This window comes from Pseudophryne corroboree, chromosome 6 (genome assembly GCF_028390025.1).
Source record: "Pseudophryne corroboree isolate aPseCor3 chromosome 6, aPseCor3.hap2, whole genome shotgun sequence".
Taxonomy (NCBI): domain Eukaryota; kingdom Metazoa; phylum Chordata; class Amphibia; order Anura; family Myobatrachidae; genus Pseudophryne; species Pseudophryne corroboree.
In genome coordinates, this window is record NC_086449.1 from 251971615 (window position 1) to 251979624 (window position 8010).

Below are 8010 nucleotides of genomic sequence, written 5' to 3' on the forward strand. Positions count from 1 at the left end.
CTTATTCAATTGGTTAATTAGATTAAGAACCCTTAATTTAAGTAGATATGGATGAGGATGTGATGAATTAATAGATAATAAATGAATAAAATAATAAATATATGTAACAATTGGGTGATTAGTGGTCCTATGTTCAAAAATTGCAATGTAATGGAAACAAAGTGATAATTATATAGAAATTGGTACTAGTGTACCACTTTATTTAGATCGGACTAACTGCTGTAAGGATAAGTGCTGGATGGCACTGATGTATACTGTCACTCTTGGTCAGGATATCAGTCCAAATTGCAGCGTCCCGCATATATGATTTTTAGTCTCTGTTAGAGTGCACTCAAATCTTCAAAGTCTCTCATATAATACTTCAACTGTATGTGTCACACTGTATGTCTTTAACAATCTTCACGGTGTGGGCATATGACAAGTACACATGGGGGGTGTGATAGAGAGGCTCCGGACTGGTATTACAAGCCGGCCTCAGCTTCTTGTGGTGCGTCTTGGTGCAGACACCCCCTGAGAGCCGAGGTGCCGCACCAGTAATCCCGTCTGGGGCGAGGGAGAAACTCAGACAGCGCTCTCTGGAGCCGCTTGCTGAGTGACTCTCGTCACCCACGGAGACTCGCTTCCTACCTTCTCCTGTGTCCGCCAGGCCCCGTCACCGGCTTCTCTGTCTTCTGTTGCTCGGCAACCTGGTCCGCTTCCGGGTTTCTCCCGATCACGTGACCGGGTCTTGTAGATGTAATGCTCGATGTTACTGGTATGTAAAAGCGGTTCTGCAGAACTCCAAAGTCTGTATGTCGTTGACTCCAATGCGTTTCAGCCTTTCCAAGGCCTTCCTCTGGGAGTTTTAATTAGGTTCCTGACATTTCTTAGACTGCATGCAGAGCAAGGTGAGTCCTGTACAAATGTATATTGGATTATCAGATGGGGGTGCATTTCCGGGGTGTGGGTCCCCCTGGACTGTTGTGGCTGTTTTGCCTCAGGAGCAATACATATTAACACTTATTTTCATATTTACTTTCATCCCTATCGTGTGTTTTGTTTCAATGTAATTCATTTCCTACCTTCACTTTTCACTACTTTACCTCTCACTACTTTATCTCCCCCTTCATTACCTCTCACTAATTTAAACCTGCTGTTTTCAGCAGCCTATCTCACTAACCTATTTTCACTTTTTCACTATATATTTTTTCACTTTTGTGTTGCCCTGGGGTCACTCAGCTGCTTCATTTTGGGGGGTCCCGCACCCTAGATTTGTACCCCCCAAAATGTTAGGGACTTGCCCGACTAATGAGGTCACCTGGACGCGGTGGGCAAGCCGTTACTTATGGCCATAACTATGCGAAGAACCTCGCTTAAAATGCAAAATTTTATTGCAATTATTATTATTATTATTAATAAATTGGTAATGTTTGAATTGTGCACCTGCAACCTTTTTCTTTGTATGCAGTTCTACTGAAAGGTCTCCGCAGGGTCGCACCTCTCATTACCGGTGTGCATCCCAGGACCCCTCCCCTGGACACAGGAGAAGGTAGGAAGCGAGTCTCCGTGGGTGACGAGAGTCACTCAGCAAGCGGCTCCGGAGAGCGCTGTCTGAGTTTCTCCCTCGCCCCAGACGGGATTACCGGTGCGGCACCTCGGCTCTCAGGGTGTGTCTGCACCAAGACGCACCACGAGAAGCCGAGGCCGGCTTGTAATACCAGTCCGGAGCCTCTCTATCACACCCCCCATGTGTACTTGTCATATGCCCACACCGTGAAGATTGTTAAAGACATACAGTGTGACACATACAGTTAAAGCATTATATGAGAGACTTTGAAGATTTGAGTGCACTCTAACAGAGACTAAAAATCATATATGCGGGACGCTGCAATTTGGACTGATATCCTGACCAAGAGTGACAGTATACATCAGTGCCATCCAGCACTCATCCTTACAGCAGTTAGTCCGATCTAAATAAAGTGGTACACTAGTACCAATTTCTATATAATTATCACTTTGTTTCCATTACATTGCAATTTTTGAACATAGGACCACTAATCACCCAATTATTACATATATTTATTATTTTATTCATTTATTATCTATTAATTCATCACATCCTCATCCATATCTACTTAAATTAAGGGTTCTTAATCTAATTAACCAATTGAATAAGTAAACAGACCAATCATCCGGATTGAGCGCAACACCACTCCCACCATTTCTAAAGTTTCATCAGGTTAGTCACCTGAAGGTGTAGAAGCTTGTCTACACAAATAGATCCCAGTGCGCAGGTTATCACATTTCTACAGTGATCTGTGCACCAGCCAATCAGCTCCAATATGTAAATTAACAGTTAGGATCTGATTGGCTGTTGCCTTTATCACCTTGCACAGATCACTGGTTTATCACTTCCTTATGCCTTCTCCAGGTTAATACATCTGCCCCAATGATCCCTATGCCTACATGCATATTAAAGGTTTCTTGTGGCCACTTACAGTATATGAAACCTCTTGTAAAACACAATGCACAAAAAAACCCCTGCAAAATATCAGTCTTTTCTTCAACAAGTAGATCTTACTAATTTTGGCATGCCTCTCAGATGTAGCAGTACACGTCCGCGCTGATAGATGTTACCTTCACAATCTCCCTGAAATGCTTTTTCAAAAGTAGGCAAGTATGTTGTATAGTATTACATATATAATTAATAGATAGATCTATATGGTATCCGGTCTTTAGGTCGACCACACTTAGGTCGACCACTATTGGTTGACAGTAACTGGGTCGACAGGGTTTCTAGGTCAACATGTCAAAAGGTCGACATGAGTTTTTCACAATTTAAAAAAAAAAATTGAACTTTTTCATACTTAAGGATCCACGTGCTGCGCCGAGTGCAGCAGTAGCGGAGCGAGTTACCTTGCCAGAAGCATGGCGAGCGAAGCTAGCCATGTGAGGGGACACGGTACACTAATTGGGGTTCCCGGTCACTGTACAGAGAAAACGACACAAAAAAAGCCAAAAAAATCATGTCGACCTGTGATTACCAGGGGAACTCACACCCAGGTAAGTAAGTTATGGGTCTTAGGATATATAGGTAAGTACTTAGTCTCAAGAATTTTACCTGGTGTTTCTCCTCCGACGGGGTCCTCGACTTTTATTCTTCACAGAGAGAAGAGCTTGACGGTCACAATACTCACTTGAGGCACGATACTATGTGAGAATTACCTACCACTCATTCTTAAAGGATTCACTGACCGGGTATCACAATTGAGTCCAGTTACGGTAATAAAGTTTAATAATTATGTACAAGAACTTAAAATAAAAGAGTTTTATTTTACTGGAACAACTCGGACTCGTTCACCTTCTTTAACAGCAGTGAATAGAACAACCTAAGTCGAAAGGTTAGTATAACGACATACCGTATATACTCGAGTATAAGCCGACTTTTTCAGCACGTGTTTTTGTGCTGAAAAAGCCCCCTCGGCTTATACCCGAGTCAGTGGAAGGAGGGACAGGGAGGGCACAGCGCGCGGCTCTCCTGTGTCCCTCCTGCGTCTCCGTCTCTGGCGGCGTGTGTGTGTTAAATGAACTGCCCGTTCGTGAGCTCTGATTGGCTCACGAACCGGCACTTCATTTAATACACGCCGCCGGAGACGGAGACGCAGGAGGGACACAGGAGAGCCGCGCGCTGTGCGCTCCGTGTCCTTCCTTCAGAAGACAACGCGGGAGCGATGGAGGGTAAGTACCCTTCCTGGCACTGTGGGGCATATCTGGCAGCATGAGGGCACATCTGGCACAGTGGGGCATATCTGGCAGCGTGAGGGCACATCTGGCACAGTGGGGCATATCTGGCAGCATGAGGGCACATCTGGCACTGTGGGGCATATCTGGCAGCATGAGGGCACATCTGGCACTGGGGCATATCTGGCAGCATGAGGGCACATCTGGCACAGTGGGGCATATCTGGCAGCATGAGAGCACATCTGGCACTGGGCATATCTAGCAGCATGAGGGCATATCTGGCACTGTGGGGCATATCTGGCAGCATGAGGGCACATCTGGCACAGTGGGGCATATCTGGCATATCTGGCAGCATGAGGGCACATCTGGCACTGGGGCATATCTGGCATATCTGGCAGCATGAGGGCACATCTGGCCACTGGGGCATATCTGGCAGCATGAGGGCATATCTGGCACTGTGGGGCATATCTGGCAGCATGAGGGCATATCTGGCACTGTGGGGCATATCTGGCAGCATGAGGGCACATCTGGCATATCTGGCAGCATGAGGGCATATCTGGCACTGTGGGGCATATCTGGCAGCATGAGGGCATATCTGGCACTGTGGGGCATATCTGGCAGTATGAGGGCATATCTGGCACTGAGGGCTGTGTACGGCTAGAGCTGCATTTCCCACCCTAGGCTTATACTCGAGTCAATGAGTTTTCCCAGGTTTTTGTGGTAAAATTAGGTGCCTCGGCTTATATTCGGGTCGACTTATACTCGAGTATATACGGTACTTCATATAGTTCTCAGAACAATTCAACATATAACAGTATCCATAACAATATTTCTCTAACGTCCTAGTGGATGCTGGGGACTCCGAAAGGACCATGGGGAATAGCGGCTCCGCAGGAGACTGGGCACAAAGTAAAAGCTTTAGGACTAGCTGGTGTGCACTGGCTCCTCCCCCTATGACCCTCCTCCAAGCCTCAGTTAAGATTTTGTGCCCGAACGAGAAGGGTGCAATCTAGGTGGCTCTCCTGAGCTGCTTAGAGTAAAAGTTTAAATAGGTTTTTTTATTTTCAGTGAGTACTGCTGGCAACAGGCTCACTGCATCGTGGGACTAAGGGGAGAAGAAGCGAACTCACCTGCCTGCAGAGTGGATTGGGCTTCTTGGCTACTGGACATTAGCTCCAGAGGGACGATCACAGGTTCAGCCTGGATGGGTCCCGGAGCCGCGCCGCCGGCCCCCTTACAGAGCCAGAAGAGCGAAGAGGTCCGGAAAAATCGGCGGCAGAAGACGTTCCTGTCTTCAAATAAGGTAGCGCACAGCACCGCAGCTGTGCGCCATTGCTCTCAGCACACTTCACACTCCGGTCACTGAGGGTGCAGGGCGCTGGGGGGGAGCGCCCTGAGACGCAATAAAACACGGTTTAAACCTTACATGGCTAAAGAAATGCATCACATATAGCTCCTGGGCTATATGGATGCATTTAACCCCTGCCAGTTTTCCTAAAAAAAGCGGGAGAAAAGGCCGCCGTGAAGGGGGCGGAGCCTATCTCCTCAGCACACAAGCGCCATTTTCCCTCACAGCTCCGCTGGAAGGACGGCTCCCTGACTCTCCCCTGCAGTCCTGCACTACAGAAACAGGGTAAAACAAGAGAGGGGGGGCACTATTTGGCAGTTAATATAAATACAGCAGCTATAAAAGGGAGAAACACTTATATAAGGTTATCCCTATACAGATATAGCGCTCTGGTGTGTGCTGGCAAACTCTCCCTCTGTCTCCCCAAAGGGCTCGTGGGGTCCTGTCCTCTATCAGAGCATTCCCTGTGTGTGTGCTGGGTGTCGGTACGATTGTGTCGACATGTATGAGGAGGAAAATGATGTGGAAGCGGAGCAATTGCCTGTTTTAGTGATGTCACCCCCTAGGGAGTCGACACCTGACTGGATGGTCGTATTTAAGGAATTACGTGACAAGGTCAGCACTTTGCAAAAAACTGTTGACGACATGAGACAGCCGGCGAATCAGTTAGTGCCTGTCCAGGCGTCTCAAACACCGTCAGGGGCTCTAAAGCGCCCGTTACCTCAGATGGTCGACACAGACCCAGACACGGATACTGACTCCAGTGTCGACGGTGAGGAGACAAACGTAATGTCCAGTAGGGCCACACGTTACATGATCACGGCAATGAAGGAGGCGTTGAACATTTCTGACACTACAAGTACCACAAAAAAGGGTATTATGTGGGGTGTGAAAAAACTACCCGTAGTTTTTCCTGAATCAGATGAATTGAATGAGGTGTGTGATAAAGCGTGGGTTTCCCCCGATAAAAAACTGCTGATTTCTAATAAATTATTGGCACTATACCCTTTCCCGCCAGAGGTTAGGGCGCGTTGGGAAACACCCCCTAGGGTAGATAAGGCGCTCACACGCTTATCAAAACAAGTGGCGTTACCGTCTCCCGATACGGCCGCCCTCAAGGAACCAGCTGATAGAAGGCTGGAAAATATCCTAAAAGGTATATACACACATACTGGTGTTATACTGCGACCAGCAATCGCCTCAGCCTGGATGTGCAGCGCTGGAGTGGCTTGGTCGGATTCCCTGACTGAAAATATTGATACCCTGGATAGGGACAGTATATTATTAACTATAGAGCATTTAAAGGATGCATTACTATATATGCGAGATGCACAGAGGGATATTTGCACCCTGGCATCAAGAGTAAGTGCGATGTCCATTTCTGCCAGAAGAGGGTTATGGACGCGACAGTGGTCAGGTGATGCGGATTCCAAACGACATATGGAAGTATTGCCGTATAAAGGGGAGGAGTTATTTGGGGTCGGTCTATCGGACCTGGTGGCCACGGCAACGGCTGGAAAATCCACCTTTTTACCCCAGGTCACCTCTCAGCAGAAAAAGACACCGTCTTTTCAAACTCAGTCCTTTCGTCCCCATAAGGGCAAGCGGGCAAAAGGCCACTCATTTCTGCCCCGCGGCAGAGGAAGGGGAAAAAGACTGCACCAGGCAGCCTCTTCCCAGGAGCAGAAGCCCTCCCCCGCTTCTGCCAAGTCTTCAGCATGACGCTGGGGCTTTACAAGCGGACTCAGGCACGGTGGGGGCCCGTCTCAAAAATTTCAACGCGCAGTGGGCTCACTCGCAAGTGGACCCCTGGATCCTGCAGGTAATATCACAGGGGTACAAATTGGAATTCGAGACGTCTCCCCTTCGCCGGTTCCTGAAGTCTGCTCTACCAACGTCTCCCTCCGACAGGGAGGCAGTATTGGAAGCTATTCACAAGCTGTATTCCCAGCAGGTGATAATCAAGGTACCCCTCCTACAACAGGGAAAGGGGTATTATTCCACGCTGTTTGTGGTACCGAAGCCGGACGGCTCGGTGAGACCAATTTTAAATCTAAAATCCTTGAATAAAAAGGTTCAAATTCAAGATGGAGTCACTCAGAGCAGTGATAGCGAACCTGGAAGAAGGGGACTATATGGTATCTCTGGACATCAAAGATGCTTATCTCCATGTCCCAATCTACCCTTCTCACCAAGGGTACCTCAGGTTTGTGGTACAAAACTGTCATTATCAGTTTCAGACGCTGCCGTTTGGATTGTCCACGGCACCCCGGGTCTTTACCAAGGTAATGGCCGAAATGATGATTCTTCTTCGAAGAAAAGGCGTCTTAATTATCCCTTACTTGGACGATCTCCTGATAAGGGCAAGGTCCAGGGAACAGTTAGAGGTCGGAGTAGCACTATCTCAGGTAGTGCTACGTCAGCACGGGTGGATTCTAAATATTCCAAAATCGCAGCTGATTCCAACAACACGTCTACTGTTCCTAGGGATGATTCTGGACACAGTCCAGAAAAAGGTGTTTCTCCCGGAGGAGAAGGCCAGGGAGTTATCCGAGCTAGTCAGGAACCTCCTAAAACCAGGACAAGTGTCAGTGCATCAATGCACAAGGGTCCTGGGAAAGATGGTGGCTTCTTACGAAGCGATTCCATTCGGAAGATTCCACGCAAGAAATTTTCAGTGGGATCTGCTGGACAAGTGGTCCGGATCGCATCTTCAGATGCATCAGCGGATAACCCTATCTCCAAGGACAAGGGTGTCTCTCCTGTGGTGGTTACAGAGTGCTCATCTCCTAGAGGGCCGCAGATTCGGCATTCAGGATTGGGTCTTGGTGACCATGGATGCCAGCCTGAGAGGCTGGGGAGCAGTCACACAGGGAAAAAATTTCCAGGGCTTGTGGTCAAGCATGGAAACGTCACTTCACATAAATATCCTGGAACTAAGG